The sequence below is a fragment of the Tamandua tetradactyla genome, chromosome 17 (assembly GCF_023851605.1).
Source record: "Tamandua tetradactyla isolate mTamTet1 chromosome 17, mTamTet1.pri, whole genome shotgun sequence".
Taxonomy (NCBI): domain Eukaryota; kingdom Metazoa; phylum Chordata; class Mammalia; order Pilosa; family Myrmecophagidae; genus Tamandua; species Tamandua tetradactyla.
Window position 1 is genome coordinate 19,824,272 of NC_135343.1, and position 24,344 is coordinate 19,848,615.

Consider the following 24,344-nt stretch of genomic DNA (forward strand, 5'->3'; position numbering starts at 1 on the left):
AAATTGGTGTCAATATTTACAATCTGAGTCAGTAGTTTTCAAAAACTGCTGTGAACCTCCAAGTTAATAAGAAATAAGAGCCAGCAAAGGATGTCACTTCAACCTCCTCCTTTAACCTTAATAGAGCCTGCCTGCAGGGAAGTAGGCCTTGGAAGCTGGGAGCTGCCCCAGGACTCTGTCCAGCCCTCCAGTCCTTCTGCCTGAGAGCAGCACCCCCCTCCAATCTCTACCACCCATCTTTCTTTTAAAAGCCTCTCAAGAAAGAGATGCAATCCAATACTTCGAACCCAAGAGCTCACATGGCCCTGCTAATGCTATCTTCTTAAGGCTTTTGGAATCAGTCCCTGCCTCTCCAGCAACTTCCGCTATCCGCAAACTTCAGACCCTTGTGTCTTCTCCCTTGATCTACCGCAAAACCCTTTTAACTCCAGTCTTGCATTACTTCATCAATCGCTGGTCCAGTGATGGGACCCAAGTCACTTTTCAGTTTGCAGTTCTCCAAAAGGCCCTGCAAACTTAATTGTTCAAGCCCCTCACCCTTTAAATGACATCCTTGGCCCTTCACTGAGCGGGCCTGGCCTGGCCTCTCTCTGCCCACTTCCTGCCTTGCCCTACACTGCCTGTACCTATACCATCTAAAATGTAGCCCCCAGCCACATGTGGCTCTTTAAATGTAAATGGAATTAATTTTAAAAATTAGCCACTCAGTCTTCAGGTTAACCTCCTTTGCCCACTTCCCATTTGCTGACCTGTCTATCTCTTCCCTGAGACCGTGAGTTCCTCCAGGGCACCTGAAACAAAGCCCAGGTCCTTCAGTGTCCACTGAACTCTGGGTAATCCATAACCACAGGCAGTACTTAGCTCTGGTTTAGTAAAGACACTCTCAGGTAATATGGAAACAACTTCAACCCAGACTAGTTCAAGTGAAAAAGGGACTTAATTGTTCAGTAACTGGGAAATGCAGGGGTGGTCCTAGCTTCATATACAGCTGGAACCAGGGGCTCCGAGCAAGTTATCAGGGCCTTGGCAACCAACCTCTCCATCTTTTTGCCTCTACTGCTTACCCTCTCTAGAATTCCTCTCTCAACAAGATGACCCCCCCGTACTCTGTCCTAAATATCCCCAGTTTACCGCTCCCCCCGCCTGTGGAAAGGAATAATTTGCTTGGTTCACATCTGTCATGGTCAGGTTCATGTGTCAACTTGGCCAAGTGGTGGCACCTGTTTGTCTGGTTGGGCAAGTGCTGGCCTGTCTGTTGCTATGAGGACATTTCATAAAATTAAATCATGATCATGTCGGCTACATACACAGATGATTCCATTTATAATCAGCCAAGGGGAGTGTCTTCTTTAATGAGTGATGCTTAATCTAATCATTGGAAGCCTTTTAAGGAAGATTCAGAAGAGACAGGCTCCCTTCCTGCTTCGGTCGGCGAGCCGCCTCTATGGAGTTCGTCCAGACCCTCCATCAGAATCGTCGGCTTCACAGCCTGCCCTGCGGATTTTGGACTCTTCGTTCCCACAGTTACGTGAGACACTTTTTATAAATTTTATATTTACAAATATTCCCTGTTGATTCTGTTTCTCTAGAGAACCCTAACTAATACAACATCACACGGGCTTGTGGGTCTTTTCCCGTGACAGAAATGGGAGGGAGTTATACTCACCTGGCCATTATGAAAGGGAAGGAGTCACCCAAAGGAACCTGAAGAATAGGTTGTAAAAATGCTGGGAGACAGGGGCTTTAGTCCCACAGACTCCTGCAGTCCCTTTGGAGACAAGAGGAAGGCTAGCCAGATTTCTCTGTGACCGGATTTCTACTTGCTTTCTGTTATCTTTTACACTTACACGATATACATCAGAGCCTTGGGGAAGTCCACCCACACTCAGATGCCAAACCACTGATCCATAGGCAGTAAGGGATCTTGACATAAAAAAGGGTTCACTGGTCTGGAAATACATAGTTAATAGAGCTTCTAAGGATACCACCACATTCTGGAAAAAATTTCCTGTCGAATTTGTCAACTGTGGTCAGTGCCCTAGAAGCTACTGAAAACTTTTTCTTTCCTTTCATTTTAAAAATTATATATAATTTGCATATAGCAAAATTCACCTTTTGTGTGTGTGTGTGTGTGAGTTTTGCCTACAGTCATGTAAGTACCACCACATCAAGATATAGAACAGTTCCATCAGCCATAAAACATTTCTTTGTGCCCCTTTGGAGTCAATCTTTCTCCCAGTGCAGCCCCTGGCAACCAGTGATCTGTTTTTTGTCCCTACGGTTTTCCCTTTTCTTAAGTGACACGTAAATAGAATAACATAGTATGTAAACTTGAGCCTGGCTTCTTTCACAAGCATAATGCAATTGAGTTTCATCATGTTATTGTGTATACCAATAGTTCATTCTTTTTTTTGCTGAGTAACATCTCATTTGAATGCATATACCACATTTTATTTATCTGTTCTCTAGCTTAAGAACATTTGGGTTGTTTACAATTTTTTGGCAATTATGGATAACGCTGCCATAAACATAGATTCTGTTTCTCTTGGGTAAATACCTAGCAGTGGATTTTCTGGGTTATATGGTAAATGTAACATTTAACTTTATAAGAAGCTACCAAACTGTTTTCCAAAGTGGCTGTATCATTTTGCATTCCTACTAGCAAGGAATGAGCATTGCCATTGCTTTGCATTTTTGTCAGCACTTGTGTTTGCCAGACATTTTATTTTAGCCATTCTGACATGTAGTGATATCTCATTTGGTTTTAATTTGCATTTTCCTAGTGACTAGTGGTATTGAGCATAACATCTTGTGCTTATCTGCCATCCATATATCTTCTTTGGTGAAGTGTCTGTTCAAATCTTTGCCGATTTTTAAAAATTGGGGTGATTGTTTTCTTATCTTTGAGTTGTATATATTCTGGATTCAAGTCCTTTATTGGATTTATGGGTTTTATTGGATTTATGGGTTTTTTTCACACCAAAAATTGATATCTTAGTTAGCTTATCCATAGGCATATTTAAATAAAATATCCAAATAACCATTACAAAGCCTGTGTTTGTACAGTAAGTTTCATAAACCAATTTAAAATTAAGGCAAACAAGGAAGAAAATTCACAAATACAGATATCAGAATTTCTTAAATTCTAAATATTAAATACTAGCTTAAATGCCATTTGATTGGCTGTCAAAACAGTGAACATTCTGAAAATAACAAGTAGAAAATTATTACAAATATCAGCTTTGCTATAGTAATGATCAATGTTAATAAACATTTTCAAATTTTTTATTTCAGGAATCTATTTTGCCTAATATTACTATAGCCGCCTATAGTTTTTATTTGTCAGATCTATATATTATTTCCCTCTCTCACTTTTTATCCTTTAAGTTACCTTTGCAAAAACTCTTCAATTCTGTACCCTCCTCCAGACTTCCCTTCCTGTCTTTTTTCAGTTGGTAGAGCTCCCTTTAATATTTCTTATAGGGCAGGTCTCTTGTTGGCAAATTCTCACAGTCATTGCTTATCTGTGAAGATTTTAATCTCTCCCTCAATTTTGTAGAACAACTTGGCAAGATAAAGAATTCTTGGCTGGAAGTCTTTCTTGTTTGAAATCTTAAATATATCATATCACTGCCTTCTGGCTTCCATGGTGTCTGTTGAGTATCTGAGCTTAGCCTTATATGTTTTCCCCTGAATGTAATAAATCTCTCTTCTCTTGCTGCTTTCATGACTTTTTGTTTCTCTTCAAGATTTGACATTCTGGGAAGTCTGTGTCTTGGAGTAAGCCTGTTTGGATTTATTCTATTTGGATTCACTGGGCTTGTTTGGTTCAGATATTTATGTCTTTTATAAGGATTGGGAAGTTTTCCCCCTTTATATCTTCAACTAGTCTTCCTATCCCTTTACTCTTCTTGGAAACAAATAATTCTTATATTTGTATGTCTCTTGGTGTCTATCATTTTCCTGAGATCAAGTTGCATTTTCTTCCCCATTTTTCTTGCCATTTATTCTTTTTTACATTCAGGTTCAATTGTCCTGTCTTCTAATTAGCGTATTCTTTCTTCTGGCTCTTGAAGTCTACTGTTATGAGTCTCTGATATATCTTTAATTTTGTCTATAGTATCTTTCACCTCTGTGAAATCTGATATTTTTTCAGTCTTCTTTATGTTCCTTCAGTGTCTTCTTGATATTCTTTATGTCATTATGAGCAACCTTAATTAATTGTTCCAAATTCTGTGTCCCCTTGGATAATTTAATTTGGTCATTTAGCTGAGCCATATCTGCTTGGATCTTCACATGCTTGATGATCTTATGTTGTAGACAGGGCATCTTAATGTCTTGATAAGGTTATTTTGCATATTTATTTCCTTCTCTCATCTAAAATTTTGAATCTATTTGTATTAGCTTTGAAGATCATCTTTTGGATTTGGTTTGTCACTCCTTCCCCCTTGAAACCAAGTCCCTAATCTCAAGGGGGGATTGCAATTCTACTTAGGGGTTTATTTGAGAGCTAGGCAGACACGCAATTTGTCAGACTGCACTTTCCACTTCTCCCCAGCAAATTAAAAAAAAAAAGAAGACTACTAAGTCTTCTTGTCCCCTAAGGCCCACCCATCCCCAATCACAGATATATTGTCTAGCAGCCAGTCATGGCACTCAGCTGACTGGCTTCCTCCTCTTCACCTCTCTGTCTTACACACACCTGCAGTCTCTGGGCCTCCATGGGAGAAGGGGAGTGGTATAAGGACCCGAATAAGTCTCTTTTTGGTTGGATGTTGGCCCAGCACCATTCTACATCTCTCCCTTCTCCCTGGGAAAGGGCTCCCCAGTCTTTGCCACAAAAAAACAAACAAACAAAAAAAACAGGTACTCACAGCAGTGCATCCCAGGACAAGAAGTAGGCATTATGCCTTGACTGAGTGGAGTCTGTGCACAGGAAAATCACATTTATTATCTTCTAAGTTTGCCATGGGAAATCCCAGCTGTAGAGCCAAAGGGAAAATCTTCCCAAGCCAGCTGCGGAAGGAGGCAGAGTCATGACTGCATACATCAACCCAGCTCCCTCTGCCCCAATTTCTCCAGTTTTTCTGTAAGAGCCTACTTACATAGGGTAGAAGACCCTCTATAATCATTTGCACTCTGGAACCACTGTCTGATAATTTTCTACCATATCTCTCATTGTTGTATGGAGCTGGGGTAAACTCAGCATCTCCTATTCTGCCATCTTGCTGGAAATACTCCAGATATGTGTTTTGAAAAAGTTTTCTCCCAGTTTGTGGTTTGTCATTTTTTAAATTTTTCTTGATAAAACAATGTATAAGCACATACATTCTTTTTTTAAATTCTTATTAATAAAACCAATCAATGTACAATATGAACATTCTTTTTTTCATCACATAGTTGTATATTCATCATCATGATCACTTCTTAGATTTTGCACCAATTCAGAAAAAGAAATAAAAAGAAAACAGAAAAAATATTCATACATACCATACCCTTTACCCCTCCCTTTCATTGATCACTAGCATTTCAATCTACTAAATTTATTTTAACATTTGTTCCCCTTATTATTTATTTATTTTTAATCCATATGCTTTACTCATCTGTCCATAAGGTAGATAAAAGAAGCATCAGACACAAGGTTTTCACAATCACACAGTCACATTGCTAAAGCTGTATCATTATACAATCATCTTCAAGAAACATGGCTCCTGGAACACAGCCCTACATTTTCAGGCAGTTCTCCCCAGCCTCTCTGTTACACCTTAACTAAAAAGGTGATATCTATTTAATGCATAAGAATAACCTCCAGGATAACCTCTGGCTCTGTTTGGAATCTCTCAGCCATTGACACTTTATTTTGTCTCATTTCACTCTTACCCTTTCAGCCAAGGTTTTCTCAATCCCTTGGTGCTGAGTCCCAACTCATTCTAGGATTTCTGTCCCACGTTGTGTGGCTTGTCTTTTCATTGTTATAACTGTGTCTTTTGAAGAGCAGAAGTTCTTAATTTTAGTAAAGTCCAAGTTAATAATTTTTTCTTTTACGGATCATGCTATTGATGTCTTATCTAAGAAATCTTAGCCCAACTCAAGGTCACAAATGTTGCCTCCTAGAAGTTTTACAATTTTAGGTTTTGCATTTATATTGATGATCATCTTTAGTTAATTTCTTATAGGTTGTGTAGTATGGATTGAGGTTTGTAGTTTTACATATGAGAAACTAATTGTCACAATACCATTTGCTGAAAAGCCTATACTTTCTCCAATGAATTATCTGTGCCTCTTTGTCAACAATCAATCAACCACACCATTAAGTACATGGAACCTTGGGTAGCACATGAGATTTTGTTGGTCTGTCCAGAGTGATGCCCCGATGAATCCCAGAGTGATTTGATCAGTGAGTGAAAAAGTATTTGCTAAGTCCCCTTCAGGGAATGGTGAGAATGGGGAAAAATTCAACTTCCCCAAGGTGAATTCTTGATATTCTCACAAGCAGTGTGGACAACCAAAGCTATAGGCTGAACCCCCAGTCTTGGGGTTTGTTCACATGAAACTTAACCCCACAAAGGATAGGTCAAGCCTACTTAAAATTTAGGCCTAAGAGTCACCCCCAAGAGAGCCTCTTTTGTTGCTCAGATGTGGTCTCTCTCTCCAGCCAACACAACAAGCAAATTCACCACCCTCCTCCTGTCTTTGTGGGACGTGACTCCCAGGGGTGTGGACCTTCCTGGCAACGTGGGACAGAAAGCCTAGAATGAGCTGAGAATCAGCATCAAGGGATTGAGAAAACCTTCTCGACCAAAAGGGGGAAGAGTAAAATGAGACAAAGTGTCAATGGCTGAGAGATTCCAAACAGAGTCGAGAGGTTATCCTGGAGGTTATTCTTATGCATTAAGTAGATATCACCTTGTTGATCAAGATGTAATGGAGAGGCTGGAAGGAACAGCCTGAAAATGTAGAGCTGTGTTCCAGTAGCCATGTTTCTTGATGATGATTGAATAATGATATAGCTTTCACAATGTGACTGTGTGGTTGTGAAAACCTTGTGTCTGATGCTCCTTTTATCTACCTTGTCAACAGACGAGTAGAACATTGGAATAAAAATAAATAATAGGGGGAACAAATGTTAAAATAAATTTAGTTTGAAATGCTAGTGATCAATGAAAGGGAGGGGTAAGGGGTATGGTATGTATAATCTTTTTTTTCTGTTTTCATTTTATTTCTTTTTCTGTTGTCTTTTTATTTCTTTTTCTGAATTGATGCAAATGTTCTGGGAAATGATCATGATGATGAATATGCAACTATGTGATCATATTGTGAATTGCTGATTATATATGTAGAATGGAATGATCATATGTCAAGAATGTTTTGTTCATTTGTTGTTAAATTTTTTTAATTAATAAATAAAAAAACAATCAATCAACCACATATGTATAGCTATATTTGTGAACTCTCTGTTCTGTTCCATTTGTTACTGAGCAGGGACTTGCTGCCTGATATGCACAGAGACCAATACTATGACATCAAAATTTTGATAAAAGGAAGACTTTTATTGTGAAGTCGACTGTTAAGGAGGCAGGGGACAAGGCTCAAATCTGTCTCCCTAAACTGAGAGTTAAGGGAGATTTTATGGGACTGGGAGGTGGGAGGTGGGGACTCAAGTGGGGAGGTATGAATTGGTATGGTCCAACTGGTTAATTACAGCGTTGTCCATATGTCACAGAGTGGATGTTAGGCCGGATCATCCTTATTGAAGGCCCTCTTGCATTTGGCTTGCTTTAAATCTTTCTCTGTCCTTACTAATTCCTCAATATTTATGGTTCTGATGAAGATGATTCTTGTTCTTGGTGTTTCAAAGATTATTTAAAGGACAAGAGTCTGTTTCTGCGCATGTTCAGGTTACCTGTGGTTAAGTTTTGACTACCTGCAAAACAGGCTCAGAAGGAAAAGTCACAGAAAAATGGAAGTCAGGACAAACTGACTATAGATTTCTTCTTTGAATGCTCTCTCAGGCCTCTAAGCCATTTAATAGCCAACTCATCCATTGCCATGGCCCTTCTGGAAGATCACTATATAGCTGTCTCTGCTGTCTCACCTTAGCCGTTCCCTCTCAAAAATGACATTGTATAGAAAATCTGCTCTGTGAGTTATACAATTGGGCTGGTGGTAAAATGCCAGGGCTGAGCTCTGCTACATCCCCAACCACCAAGGTGGAAAACCCAGCCAACTTCATGACCCTAGAATAATCCAGTTCCAAGACCTGTGCCTCTCCATTTTTCCTCCATCAGGTTGAAATGTCCCCGTGGGCAAGGACTAGATCTGTCCAGTTAACTCAAGGACTAATCAACAGTGCAAATTACATTCCCCATAGGAGTTGTTAAAGTCTCAGTGTCCCTAGTTTACCAGGGAAGCCCTGAGTGGGGGATGGGGAGCACTCAAAACACTCCCACTAGACTGGGAAAAGCTGGAGGAGGCAGCTATATCAATTCCAAGGCTGAATACTTTTTTCCTAAATATCATAGTGTATTTTAGATCATATTTCTAAAATGGATTGCTTCTTTCCTACTTTGTTTAAAAGAACACACTGGGTATCATTTAACCTTTCCTTGATAATTCAAAGTCATAAATACGCATATCAATAGCAGTGCAGTGAGGTCATGCCAGGGCCATTTAAGGCATTGCCATTCACCCCTGCCCACGTACCTTCCTACAGCTCAAATGCCTGTGCTTCCCCCTCGGGTGCCAGGCAACGCTCACTTGTTGCAGAGCCCGTCCCTTTGGTTCTCTAATCTGAGATATGAACCTGAACATTAGTGATAGTCCATTATTAACAATACCAACAAGAAATAGAAAGGCAGACCCTGACAGCTGGGAGCTGGCCTGTTCTGCTATTGAACATAAATGAGTTCACCGCACAGCGACATCGGACAAAGCTACTTTGTGAGCCAAGATAGAGTCCACAAAAACAAGGCCACTTACTCAAAAATCATGTCTGAACACAGAGAAAACAAGGACATTATCCAAACACAAGAATGACCAGCCATGGCCTTTTTCTGCCTAATATAAGGTACTGTTGCTTCTTTACCAATTACAGTTTTAGCCTTGCTGCATTCTTCCTGTCTTCTAGATAAGAAATATCAACATTACCAGTCATAGAATTACCCCCTTTCCTGAAAGCATCTAATCCAGAGCAAACCCTGCTTCTCTGAACACTCCTTAAAACCACTTAACCATGCCCAAATCCTTAAACTGTTCTCAACAGTTCTGTGAGTCTTGAGATACAACCAAAGAGGAAAAATCACAGTAGAATTACGGGAATGGCAGCAGGGCCCCGGAAAGCTTTCTTTCTCAGATCCCAAATCTTTGTGAAACCAGGTTATGCTTAAAATACGGGTAAAGTATAATCTGTGAATTTGAGTTACACATTTTATAACTGACACAAAATCCAATTAGGAACAGGAATCTCCTGACCCCCATGCTCCAGATTCCCCTGAGAGAAAGAAGGGCTCAGTTCTGTTATATTAAGGAAAAAGAAAAAATTCAACTGCTCAAAAAATTGTTGGTAGAACAATGTCTGCCAGTAGACATTGTATCAATGATGGAGCCCAAAATAGAATGAACAAATAAAACTGTTGAGACATTTATGGGTATAGGTTCCAGCAAATGCTCCCCACTATTTAGAAGACATAAAAATGAACTTTGTAAAACATCAGTTGTGTTTTATTTCCTCAGGGAAACATTTCGTATTTAACCCACTTCTTTTCCTTTATGAAGCAGGAAACATGCTACTGGACAAAGGCAGTGGATTCTTTGCCCAGATGTGCTCAATGACCAATTGACACAAGGGTTTCAAAGGATAAAAGAGTTTATTGCTAGGTGTGAAACACCAGAGCAGATGGCCTGTCCGCCCATGAATCCATCTTCTCTAACTGCAGTACTTCTGATAGTTTTATAGTATCGCAAGATGAGCAGTTTTTAGGATAATGAGCACAATATCCCCAGATGATATAATTAGAGGTGATCTAATTATTAGGCATGCACAGATTGGTGACATGTTGAGTCACAGGGCATATGTAAGAAAATGGCGGTCTTAATATGATGATGGGTGTGATTTTTAGTATTATCATGAGGTATAGATGACTTGTAGGTTAAAGTCTAAGCTACTGCGCATGCCAGGCGGGCCCATTTTGTTTAGATCCAGTTTCGGTTATCAAGATAACTTTGGACTTGGGGTGGGTTAGTTCTGGGCTGACCCAAGATTCTTCATTAACATGCATTAGGGGCTGTCTTTAGTGATCACAAGACTCCAAAGTCGAAAAACCAGACAAAATGGGTACAACTGAGGGTCAGTCACAAGGTTTTTACAATCACGGGGGCACAAGATAAAGGCTATGCAATGATTATCAGAGAGCAAGGTGACTGGATTACAGTTTAAAGATATCAGGTATTTCCCTCTGTCTACTCCAATATACCAGAACGCAAAAAGGAATATCTATAACAAGTCAGTAACCATAATCATCCCTTAAGTCCTAACTTCTCCATTGCAAGCAAACTGCTCACTCTTTTGGAAGGTGACAGCTTTGTGCTAATACGAGGCTATTTGGTCTAATAGAGTTAAAAGTTTGAAATTTGGACGCATGTTCTAAGTTCAGGAAAAGAGACTCCATAGTCCAACACAGTGTGTCTCATTTTGGTCTCCTGCTCCCAGGGTTGTGTCAGAGAGAATTTAGGTCCCATGTGAGCAGACGGTGAGTTTGCATTTCATAGAGAGTTTGAGGCAGGAGCAAGTCAGGATTGCACTGCAGGGAGCTCTGCCCCCTCCTCTTATTTTTATCAGGAACCAAGTGGATCAGGCAGACACCCCAGAAGTCTGGGGTAATTTTCCCTTCTCCTGGACACTCTTTGTTGCTGCTGCATCTCTAAAGTGCCCTATATCTGCCTAGGAACAGGAGGAAATAATGATTCCTCTATATGGCTGTAGCTCTTTTCCATTTTTTTATTGAGCTGTCATTAAGTCACAAGTTCTCTGGGGAATTCACTTTAATCTCTTCAGGGGTGTCTTACAGGCCCCTGAAGATAATTCAAGTACAACCAGGCAATATTTCACTACTGAATTTGAGGAGGAATGAGCTGTTAGAAAAACTCATTTGCTGTTTAGCTTAAATGCCTCTCTCCAGAGGTGGCACTCAGCAGGAGGCCCCGCTCACAGGCACGGCCCCCTCCTGCAGCCCGCTTTCCTCCCGCTGCCTCCTAACAGCTGCACCCCCCCATTTCACGCTCTGCCAGCTGATTCGTAACTGCTGAATGTCTGAGGCTTTAGAAATGCCAGTGGGAAGGACTCCTTTCACTAGTTTCAGTAATTGAAGACAGAGGTAACACTTTCCAAAATCAAAGAGTTTCGTGGTGGAATGATGAGCAGTGGAGCTGATATTTTGCAGCAGAAGCAGGCAGTTAAGTGCTTCAGGGATCAGAGCAGTCTCTCTCCTTGGTTTGCTCCCCCTGCTTCCAATCCTGATGAGCTCAGCATCAACTTTCGCAATACATGAGACGGCCAAACCCACTCCTAATACATGAGACGGCCAAACCCACTCCTAGTTAGTAAACTTGCAGGTTTCCCACCCATCCCCACCTTTCAGGAATTCATCATACACAGGAGATGTTTGCTGAATAGAACAGTTAAAAACACAGGGCTAAATAAATAAATAAATAAAAACACAGGGCTCCCACTACACGTCCCTACAGCAGCTGGACTCTTGCCTGTCTTTAGGACTTTTCCTAATCTCAGGTTCTCCATCTGTGAAATGGAAGTAATCAAAGGGTAGACTAGACTGCAGCATTGGATAGGACGAGGGGAGCCAGGGTATTTCCAGAAAGTGGCAAAAGGGTTTTCAATTTTTTTTTTCCCATCGAGAACCCAGAATTGAACTGTGTAGTCCTAGAAATAATTATTGACATATTAACCAGGTCCAATCAAAGCTCACATGAGGGCTGGAAGGGATGTCAAAAATCATGTCATTCAGAGATTTTCAACTCTGGCTGCTTATAATCGCATGTGGAGCCATGAAAGTAGCACCATGCTTGGGCCCCAGCCCAATCAGATCAGTTTCTCTAGGGGCAGGAACTGAGGCTTCTTTTGTAAAAGTTCCCCAAGTGACATTAGAGTCCAGTGTTGAGCCAGAGTCAAGCACCAATGGTCTGGTTCAACACTTCCTAACCAAATGCCCGACAAGCTGGGGAGATGAGAGGAGTCAAACCAAGGAACTCATATGATTGAAATCAGAACATGGCGCCTTTCAGTATGTCACACGCCTCTATTTTCCTTCTCCTTAGAGGAATGCAATGGATACTCTGGAACCAGCTTCCAAAGCGCCCATCACTCCCTCTCCCTTGGGACCTTTGGCTGATGGCAGTGAAAAGGAGGCAGAGGCCACAGAGGGCCAGGAGGCTGGAGGCCTGAGAAAGAGCCTTAGCTTCTCTTACTCATCCAGCTTTGAATACCTTCTCGTGCCAAGCTCTGGGCCAAATCCTGGGATACAGGGGACACAAAAATGAATTTATGCATTGATTTCCAGGAACCAGCTGTTTGCTGGTGGACTTGATCACACATCGATAACTAGAGCAAGGGGAAAGTGGGCCTTATGTGCAAAAATATGCATTGCAATATTATTTGTAATAGTGAAAAACTGGAAACAATTGTCTAGTAATAAGGGAGTTCATAAGTAAGCCCTAGGTTTTTATCTACTTGATGCAATATTTGGAGTCAGCTCAAACAGATTTTTTTCCAAGATGTTAATAATATGAGAAAATTGACCTCATAAGTGGAAAAAATATATGAAATTGTACATCGGATATGATCAGAAGTTATATGCATACACAAAAAGGCTAGAAGGAAACAACACACCAAAATGTTTGAAAGCATTTGGGAACTGGGTGCTCCATTTTTCCTTCCTTTTCTTTATTTTTCAGTTATTGTAAAAGGAGCCAGGCCAAGCCAAATAGTGGCAACTTTACTGGGGTCATCTCGTGCCTCAGGAATTCTCAGAGTACCCGATCTCGTAGCTCCTCAGTGCAGGAATTCTCATCTGGAGGCTTGGGCTCGGAAAGGAAGACTTCTGCCAAAGCTACCAAGTGATTTAATTGCAAAGTCACAGATAGAATCCAGGTCTCCTGTTTTTTTGATCGCTTTGCACAGTCAGCAAGCCCAGGCAAGCCCCAGATAGAAGGAGGCTGTTAGGGTGGGGGTGTGCCCATTCCAGAGGTGCTGGGCCCATCCCGGGAAGCCCAGGGCTCACTTCCTGTCCCCCACACAGAAAGAGGCGGGCCACCAGGGAGCCGCAGCACTCACAACTCAATTCCTCAACGTTATCACTGAAAGGATTTTTTAGACACAGCGGTTTGCTCTCACACTGGGGAGGGAGGATACCACCTCAGCAGATTCTTAGAGCCAGAGGGCAAAGTCTGGGTTAAGGTGGGTCTTTCAGTGGGGGGACTTCATTAGCAGTGGGTGAGGCTCAGATTAGAATCGTTTAGGATGGGTAGGCACAGCAAGGGCTTTGAGGCTAAGATCTAGAAGAGTCTTTGGGGAGTAAACTGTTGTTTGATGCTTCCAGAGTTGAACAATTCGCTCATCTAAGTCAGAATTTCTCAACATCAGCTCTACTGACATTTCAAGCAGGGTGTTCTCTGTTGCAGGGGTTGGGGTGCGGGCTGTCTTGTGTACTGTCGATGCCAAGACGCATCCCAGGCCTCCACCCACTGGGTGACAGTAGCACCCCCTCCAGTCCTTCCCACCAGTTAGGACAACTATAAATGTCTCCAGGCATTGCCTGGTGGGCATTTAAATATAAATGAGTGTTTCAAATAGTTCTTGGAATAAATAATAGAGTTATTTGCAACGCTTACAGTTTTGCTCTATAATAGTCAAGTCCTGTTGAGAAAGACAGAGGACGAGTAAAGTCATGTAAATGTAGACTGTAAGCTGGGTGGGTGCAGACGGACGCCCCCTCTACCTCCCTGGCCCCCAGGCTTACCCCCACCAGTCCTTTGCAGCTTGGACTTTAGTCTCCTACAGTTTCTTATTAAAGCTCCGCTGTCCCCTCGATGTTAAATCTCCAAAGTCAAGAAGTAACTTCTAAGGAATAACGGGAATTCATCCAAAGGCTTCTGGAGCCCTTACCTGGACACAGCAGTCCACACATTACCTATGAAAGACACCATTACTCATTTCATAGACAGGAAAACTGTGGCTCAGAAAGGTGAAGAGAATTGTCTTCTTCACTCAGTAAATGGGGAATTTGGAATCTGATTGCGAGAGTTGGACTCTGTAAATCAGTCTTTTCATTTTCCGGGTTAAGGATAAGGGGAAAGACTTTCCCCGCCCTTTTCTTTCAACACTTACTTTAGAAAACTCGTCATTGCAAGTTCTTTTCTGCTCTCTTTAAAATGTAAATGTTTTAAAGACTCTTGTAAATTTCTCAACCCTGGAATGTTTCCTCCTGGACCTTGGAGCGATTTCTTTGAAATGTAATAGTCAAGGAAGATAGGGCCAGCATCTTCCAATTTCCTGGGAGGAGAGAACCACAACATTGAATGGTGCTTGGCTCCAAGTTGCAAACTCAGCTCTGGTCACGAAGATAAAATAGTGTCTTTTACCTGCTTTAATGCTTATTCAATAATAAACTGTTTCTTTCTTTAATCTCTTTGTGTAGAGGTTTTTACTGGGTTGGCAGGAGATTTTGCTTTTAATCATAATTCCCCAATAATGCCAAAATAGGGTTTCCAGATTTGGCAAAATTCCAGCATGGGACAGACTTACACTAAAATATCATTCCTTGCTGATCAAAAACTCAAGCGTGACTGGAAGTCCTGGGTTTATCTGGCAACCCTACTTTGGAACCCCACACAGTGCTGCCAATGGGGTCAAAATGCGGATGGGGGTGCCAGGCCCGGGAGCCCAAGGACAGTCCCTGAAGGAGGAAGGGAGGTTAGCGTACAAGCCCATGTCCCCGGGTCCTGGGCTTCAACGGGAGCGGGTTCGAGCGCTGCGCCAGGAGTGACCTCTGGTGGCCGCGCGCCGTCCTGCAGCCGCAGCCCACCCTGCCCAGGCGGCGGGAACCCGGCTTCCGGGCGGACATCAGTACTTGGTTCTGACCTCTGTGGCGTGCACAGGTCTGCTCAGGGATATCGGGAAGAAGGGGCAGGGAGGGCGAGCCAGGCTCAGAGTCGCCCTGGAGCTTTTTCAAACCCTTAGACTGGTCTGGAGAATCTGAGCCATTCCCCTCGCCCCGAAGTCAGATACTCTGTCTCCCCCAGGCGGCTGATCTGCAAAAAGCAGATCCTCAAGACCCCAGATCTTTCAGGACCCAAGGAGGGACTTCTCTCTCCTTCTCTCCCCATCCCCTGACATCCCACCTGGGCGCCAGGCATCTCCGCCCACTTTTGAAGTGGGAATACATTGTCATGATTAAAACCAGAAATGGTGAGTCCCTTTCTAGAGTGGAGACCAGCCCAATGGGTTACACTTTGTGTAAATCTGTAATGGATTGGTTGGTGCTGTGCAAGGTCCACATATATAAACTTACCATGCTCAGAGACTCCTCATTCCTTCCCCCAGCATCCACTATGTCCCCATTCTGTGCCAGGTTATGCCAGGTGTTGGGGTCCAAGCTGGCTTTCTTGGGGTGGTTGAGGAGCCAGGCCTTGATATGGGGTGAATTGCATCCCTCGAAAGATATGGAAGAAGTGCAGACTGTGACCTTATTTGGAAATAGTGATACTGAACAAAGTGTGGGTTCTCTGCCAAATGCAAACAATGACCAATCCTGTGACACTAGGCTTTGAAAGGGAGAAAGAGCTTTATTGCAAAGCACAAAGCAAGATCTGTGAGTCTTAAATCTGTCTCCCTGAACTGAAAGTTTTATGCTAAAGACAAGCAGATTTAGGATAATGAGTTTAATGGCACAAGATGATGAAGTTAGAGACAGTCTAAGTATTAATTTAAGCATGTGCAGATTGATTACAGTCACAAAACATGGAAGAAAATGGTGGTCTTAACTTGCTAATGGGTGTGATATCTGGAATTAAGGTTTAATCTACTGTGCTCGTCAGATGGGCCAATTCTGGGAAGAACTAACTTTGTCTAGTAAGATAGCCTAGGAATTGGGGTGGATTCGTTCTGAGTTTACTCAAGTTCCTTCATTAATGAACATTAAGAGACTGTCTACATGATCGTAAGACTTCAAAGTTGTAAAACAAGATAAAAGGGCACGAGTGGGACCAGTCATGAGGCTTTTCAATTACAAGGTAAAAATTATATAGTTACACAATAAAGCATCATTATCAAAGAGCAAGGCATCGGGGTTACAGTTCAGTGAGTTTCAGTAGTTTCAGATACATACTTTTCACCAAAAGTAAAAAAGTATACTACTGTACAATAATATACTAGAAAGTAGGGAAGCATCTATATAATGATTCAGTAACTATAGTCATTTAACTCTTCACTCTCAGTTAGTATAGGGGCATTACAGATAGAATTAGGCAAGTCAAAATGAGGTCATACTGTGGAAGTCACAGAAGAATGAAGAAAGGGAAAAAGGGGCAGAGAGAATATTCAAAGAAATAGTGGCTGAAAACTTTCCAAATTAAAAAAACAAGACAAGACTATATATATCCAAGATGCTCAATGAACTCCAAACAGGATAAATCCGAATATACCCATGCCATGGCATATTACAATCAAATTGTCACATGTCAAAGATGGAGAGATAAAGCTATAAAGAGACAGCTGCAAGAGAGAAGCCACATGTCTCATGCAAGGGAATTTCAATACGATTAAATGCTTATTGGAAATTCCGAAGACAAGAAGACAGTGAGTGGATATATTTAAAGTGCTGAAAGCAGGAAAGCTGCCTACCAAGAATTTCATATTTGGCAAAACGAGCTTTCAAAAATAAGGGAGAGAGTAAGACAATCCTAGATAAAACAAAAGCTGAGGGAGTTCTCCAGTACATCGCCCCTACAAGAGATGTTAAAGAGAGTTCTAGAAGTTAAAAGGAAAGGACACTAGACAATAGATCAAAGCTCCATGAAGAAATAAATATTTTTTGTAAAGGTAACAACAGGGGTACATGGAAGTGCCAGTACTACTGTATTTTTTGCTTGTAACTCTACTTATTACTTCCTACTGAATCGATAAGGCAAATGCATAAAATATAATGATAAATCAGTGGTTTTGGACTCATAATGTATAAAGACGTAATTTGTGACAAGAACTACATAAAAGTGGGGGGACAGAGAGGTATAGTAACATACAGTGTGTATACTATTGAAGTTGTTAGTATCAATGCAAATGAGACAGTTATACATTTAAGATGTGAAATGTAAGCCCCATAGTACAAGAGAATGTACAAATTCGTAGAGCCGAAATTAGAGTACAGGTGGTAGGGGTGGGGGACAGGGGGAATGGGGAATTAATGCAAAAATGGGTTTCGGGTTTAGAGAAAATTTTAGTAATGGAAGATGGTGAGGGAATTGCAACATAGTAAATGTGATTAATCCCACTGAATGGTATGCTTAGGAGTGATTGAGATGGGAAAGTTTATATTGTATAGATGTTCCCACAATTAAAAAAAAAAAAGAGCAATTAAAGAGATAATGATAATTCAATGCAATGCATGATCCTGGATGGGATTTAAGGAGGGAGAAGAAAAGGCTTAAAGGGATATTACTGGGATATATGAAAAGAAATTGTAAGCTTTATAGCAATGTTAAGTTTCTTGAACTTGATAATTGTATTTAAGGTGGTTATGCAAATATCTTTGTTTTTAAGGAATAGATATGGAAGTATATGTGAGTCAAGGAGTATCAAGGATGACTGCTAGGTTTCTGGCTTGAGGAACTGGGTAAATAGGGAGATTCCACTTAATAAGATGAAGAAGAGAATGGCGGACAGATTGGGAGTGGAGTTGAGGACCCAGAGTAAAGTTTTGGGATGTTTGTGAGACAAACCAGTTTGAGATGTTTGTAATAAAACTATGGACTTGGAAATATGGTTTTGGAGCTCCAGAGAGAGGTCTTGCAAGGGAGGAATCAGGTTGGGGTTGGGGCAGAGTTTATTACTGAATGCCTTTGCATTGGTGGGTCTGGCAAGGCAAGGGTCTACAAATGAGTCTTGAGGAAGCAGTTGGTCTCGATAAATAAAATGCTTAGTTAATTTACACTCTTATCTTTCAGGAGCAGATATTTCCTGGAGCAAGCAGCTAAATTATTTTTGCCTGGTCCTAGTATTGTTTAACATAGGGACAGGAAAGTGTGTTAGTTTCATTTTTCACCATCATGAACTAACTGGGTGTTTCAGGAAACCCCTTTTTTTGGTGGCGGGTGGGGGGGGGTAGTGGCTGGGGGGGCAGTGCATGGGCAGGGAATTGAACCCAGGCCTCCCACATGAGGCAAGCACCTTTAAAAAAATGATTTAGTGCTTACTCTGAGCTGGACAGTTCTAAGTACTTTATGGGCACTGATTTAATTCTCACAACAGCTCTGTGAGATGGGTATTATTATTTGCCCCATGTAGAAAAGCTCCTCTTTTAAGCACAGCGAAGTTAAGTAACCTCTTTAAGGTCTCACAGTTGTTAAATGGCAAATCTGAGCTCCAGCATTCAAGCTCCTTAACTCCTCACTGTACTGCCTAACTCTCAGTTTCTCCTTATATGCAAAGAAGGGTTGGCTCAGATGATAAGGGCTGGTTCAGCTCCATCATTCTGTGGGTCACTGTTAAAACAGGATAAAATAGGACAACTGCAAGTCCGTGCAAGCGCTGAATGAGTTAACAGATCATTGGAAATCCCTAGTTTCCTATCCACCTCTTAAAAGAGTTAATGGACAACTAATGGAAACAAGTCCCTTGTTTCTTATCTAGCTCCAAAGGAATTAAGCAAACTGAAAACTTCAGCTGCAAATTTCATGGGAAAAAAATTTCCCTGAAAGTCCCCAAACCATAAAAGCTTGTAAAATCATGGTCCTGAAGCAAACTCTTAGTTAATAACAGAGAGCCTGGAGTTGTAAAGATTGTTAAACATTTGTCCAAAGACAAATTTTGGAGAGTGAAGGCTAGCCACAAATATCAATAGTCATCTCTTCTTGAAACAATACTAGTCCCATAAGCACCTGGTTCATACAAACTATGTAAAGTCTTAGTATTCCAAGGTTACTATGGAAACCTGCCACTAGCAAAAACTTCTTATAAAACAAGCTAACCCATCTCATTCAGTGCCTGTTTCTCCCTTGACATGTCTGCGTTAAATTTTTTAATGTGCACTCTCTCTCTTTCTCTTTAATAAACCTTACTCCTTATTCCTACTGGCTCTCTCATCTCTAAATTCTTTTAGTGTCAAGACTAACAAACCTGGAACAGGGCTCAGCTGCCACCCTCGCCAGCCGGGCCCCGGTTACACTGTGAATCGGTAAATGACTTTCTGAGCCACAGCACAAGGACCAAATGCCTGCCATAGTAGTTAGGTCCACAGTTTTCAACTACAGCTCAGGATCTGCAGCCTGAGGAAATCATTATTTGAAATTGAAGCCCCTCTGTCAGGGGGAGGGCCAGGCAGGGGACAGCACTTCAGCCAAACTGACTAAATTTTTGGTATTGGGATTGGAGATGAGAAGCGGGCAAGAACATTGCAGAGGACAGAAAGAGCATGGGTGGAGAAGGGGCTTATATTTATAGGACACATATTATATGCCTGGTAGCCTTTTTCACGTCATCTCATTCCATCCTCCCGATAACCCTGTGAGACAGAAACTGTTAATCTCCATTTATCAGATTAGGAGACTGAGGCTCATGTTTGAGCCATTTACCCAAGGGTGCCAGGTCTGGTGGCCTCACCGTGGCGGTTAATTCCAGAAGGCAGAGAGAGGGAATGGGGGGGGGGGGGCAGACTGGAACCAGACTTTGGACATCAGAGGCTGAGACCCCATATCCAAGGTGAAGGGGTGGGGGTGGGGTCACTATAGTAATTGGAAAAATATCGGTGCTCCAGGGCTCTAGAAATCCCCAGGCTGGTGTTTCCTTTCTCCAGGTCTCCTGGCCCTGGCCCTCCACCAAGCAGTCATTCATAGCATCCACCACATCTGGGGCTAACCCTTTGCCTTCTATCCCTTTGCTCCCAGAAAGGCAGGCTGCAGCTGCTGTCTCCTTCCACTTGGCAGCCACAAAAGTTCCTCCCCTCCTTATTTCCAGAGATTGAGAAAGTAAAAATTAGAAGGAATAAGAAATAAAAAAAAAAACAAAAAAATGCACCCAGGCATCCATCTGGCTGGGATGACAAAGATGAAGCCAGCTACAAAGTTAACAGGAAACAGTAATTCTCCCAAGGACAAGTTGCAGCCGTGCCATGTGATACGGACTACTGCTTTCTTCCTGAGGAATCTTGTTCTCTAAAATCGTAGACTAGAAACGTTGCTCTTTGTGATAGTATCAGCCACAATGAAACAACCCGTCCTTGACTGTGGGAAAAGCAGCTTCAACGTACAACCCAGGCGGTGTATTATATAAAAATGGGATTTGTGGACACACCATTCCACATGGACCTTAACTTTACAGTTTCCAAGGAAAGAGGGCCTTAGGTCCCCTTTACCTTATAGATTTGACTTTGTACATAGCTTTGCTATAAGCCTACTAAAAACGCTTGTAAAATTCGACCCACCCCCAAAGCATGTAAGGACTGTTTTCCTTTGCTGGGTGAGATGTCTGCAGTTCCTTTGCTGTGTGATTGCCCTCCCTGCAAGTGACAACGTGGGCAGGAAAAACCGGTTTGTAGCGATATCCTCTGTTCTATAACCTTTTCTTCTGAGCAGGTTTAACTGCAGGTCACCTGAGAGACACCTGGAGCAGAGGTCACCTACCTTGAGCCCAGATTATAATGTCAGGGAGACATCGGAGGCAAATCAAAGGGGAAAGGGCCTTCAATAAGGAAGATCCAGCCTAAAATCCACTCCACCTCACGTGGGCTAGAGACTGGCTTTGTCCAATAACAAGCTTGTTCCTGGTATCTTAGGCTGATTGGGCTAGAGTAGGTCCTTCACCAAAGGCCCCCCTTCTTTCCTCCAGCCTGACAACGTCATCTCCCAAGGCCCAGGACAAGGAAGAGGATTGTTTACATCAGCCTGTCCCTTGGATGGGGCCCAGGGGGCAGGGAAGACACACAGGGCACAGCATTCTTCTGTAAAACCCTGGACCTTTCTTTATGTAACTCTGTCCCATGTATTGGTGAGGGAGGATAGACTAGGGCACCAAGGCTAGGGTCCCTGGTCTTCCATTCGGCTTTAAAAGAGTTAATACAAAGTTGCAAACTTTATGGGACAAAAATTTCCCCTAAAGCACTGAAACCTCCCCGAACCATTGATGCCTCCCCAAACCATAAGCCCAAAGCAAATTCTTAGTTAATAACAGAAAGCACAGGGCCATAAAAATTGTTAAGCACATTTTGGGTACCTGATGGCAAACCACAAATTCTGATAGCTATCTCCTCCTAGAACAAAGACTATAGCTGGTATCCAGAAGTCACTGTGGGAACCTGCACAAAGACACCTGGTGCTCAAAGGTTACTATGGAAACCTGCCATCAACAAAACCTATAAAATGAGCTAAACCCAACCCACTCAGTGCGTGACCCTCTCATGTCCGTCCACGTTAACCTCTTTAACCTGTACTCTCTCTCTTTCTCTTTAATAAACTTTACTCCTCATTCCTACTGGCCCTCTTGTTTGTCTAAATTCTTTTAGTAGTGGGACCCTCAAACCTGGAATGGGGCTTAGCTGGCACCCAGCCGGTATTCCAGGCAGTGGGCTGAGTTGGCTTTACAATGCCATCTTGCTTCACTCTCACGACAACTCCATGAAGTAGCTGCTGTTATATAATCATTCCCATTTTACAGATGAAGAAGCTGAGGCCCAGAGGGGTGAAATGACTTGTCCAACAAGGCCATGCTCAGCAGGGACTTGATCACCTGAAGTATGAGTACAGAGAGTGAGTTTAGAGGCAGGGGTTCCCAAACCTCTGTGCACTTACTATCTCCGTACTTCACTGCATCTCCTAGGCCAACAGAAATACTTAGCTGTCCCATTGATTAAGTGTTATGTCCACACAAATTAATGAGCATTTAAATACTAACAACTTAGCCATTTGAAAAAAATTCATATATGGCAAAAGGAAGAATTAATTTTTTCACTTTAAACTGCTCATACATACCAACAGGATGCTGTCAAAGAAAGTACTGCATTGGACAATGTTGAACAGGTAAGGACAACTTTATTCCAGAGACTGTGGAAGCAGGGGAGAGAAGGTAGACCCCAACTCGATTGAAAAAAATGCAGCCAGCTTTTTAAGAACTGGCAGTGGATGGAGAAGAGCCCTGAAAGATAGGGGGACTGTTCTAGTCTGCCAAAGCTGCCAGAATGCAACACACCAGTGATTGATTGGCTTTTAATAAAAGGGGATTTATTTAGTTAAAAACATGTAGTTCTTCAGAGGAAAGGCAGCTAACTTTCAACTGAGGTTCTTCCTTACATGGGAAGGCACAAGGCAATCTCTTCTGGCCTTCTTTCCAGGCTTCTGGGTTCCAACAACCTTCCCCAGGGTAGTTCCTTTCTGCATCTCCAAAAGCCTGGGCTGAGCTGCTGAGATGAGGTATGCTGAGCTGCTTGGGCTATGCTACCTTGAGCGCTCTCATTTAAGCACCAGTCAATTAAGTCAAACGTCATTCATTGCAGCAGGCAGCCTCCTAGCCAACTAGCAATAGATGAGCTTCACATGCCATTGGCTCATATCCACAGCAATAGAACTAGGTACCTTCACCTGGCCAAGTTGACACCTGAACCTAACTATCACAGGGACCACCCGATTCTGAATATTTACTGCCTGAAGCCTGTAAGTGCCCAGAGAGAGGAGGAGGGAGATAAGGAATCACCTAGTTAGGAGCCTTTCAGGCACTTGCCTGGGTAGTGGGAGGGCCAGGGTGAGGAGAGGGGAGGTGGAGGTTGGGGGGTGAGATCGATATTACAGATAGATAGGATCTAAAGTTGTACTTTTTCTTTTTTTAACCCCCTGCAGTCTGAGTTGCTTTTCTCTGCAGTCCCACCGCTGCAATATTAGTTTCAAGATAGTCAGGACACGGGAGGAAGTGGGTATGGGACCCACGAAGAGTGAAGTTTGGCCATGAGGAAGAAAAAGTCTTGCTTGCCATATGCATGCCTGTTGAGCACGGCACACCTTCTCAAACACTGGAATCAGATTTGGGCACCCCTACTCTCACTCTTGTTCCACATTCGTTTTTTGTATGGTACTTGCTTTTTATCACAAAAATCACCAAAATTTTCTTTGTAAAGATATGATGTCATCAAAAGGAAAGTAGCATGAGAGCCTGAATATACAAATGGCAATGGCCAACTCATAATTAGAGCTAGAAATATGACCTATAACCTAGACCAATAGCCCTGGGAGTCAAATCACTCTCTGCAACAACTAGTCCAGGAAGCCAAACCACAATCCCTATAACAATCGACCCCTAATAGCCTGGACTGGATCAATAACTGACAGCCTTCTTAATTTCTGCCCCTACCTCCGACTTAGAACTGACTGGAGAAGACCAACTGTGCTCCCCTCAACAAATCCCATAGGATGTCCCACTTTCAGTTAGCCCACCTCCAGGTATCAACAGCCTCCAATCAGGGAACACCTAAAGTCTGTCCCTTTTCCACTCTAAAGCTTTCCCACTCCTCTGCCTGCGTTTGTACCAGTGATGGTGGCTGACTCCCTTACCATCACAAGCTCTGAATAAAAAGCCTTTGCTTGGTCTCATAAGGATGGTTTTATTTTCCACAAACGTGATCCACTGTTGAAACTGTGCAATACCTCAAGCTGGCAGTTTTGTGCAGCGTCTGACAAATATTGTTGAGTTTCCCTTGAAATGTTTAAATACCCCCGTGATATGCCTGTAAATTTTCCGTGGTACCCTGGACAGTTTGGGTATCCTGTTTGGGAACCCCGGTACTAGTCTATTCTCCATGAGCCCATTGAGACTGGCATTCTCTCTCTGCTTTATCTCTCACTGCCTCCCTCTCCTTTGAACGGTGTCTGGCTGGTTCACAGCTATAGCCACAGTGCTGACATCAGTGCCTGGCATATGGTAAGAACCATCAAAGTCATGTTACGTGAGCTTGAGTAGTACAGATACAGAGCACACAGTTGGCTTTTGAGGAATTTTTGACCCTCCCCTAACCATAAATCACCCCAGAGTAAATATGTCCAGATTCTTAGATAAAAATGCCACTTACTCCCAGCTCTTC

General features: G+C 42.4%; 1 protein-coding gene across 1 annotated transcript in view; it reads left to right on the top strand.

Annotated features, from left to right (window-relative positions):
• Positions 1-1,504: 1,504 nt before the first annotated feature.
• The window catches only part of MSH6 (mutS homolog 6), a 54,442-nt gene continuing 31,602 nt past the window's right edge, over positions 1,505-24,344 (top strand). Inside the window, exon 1 of the mRNA XM_077134165.1 lies at positions 1,505-1,523. The gene's annotated coding sequence lies outside the window, so the exon portion shown is untranslated. The remainder of the gene's footprint in view (positions 1,524-24,344) is intronic.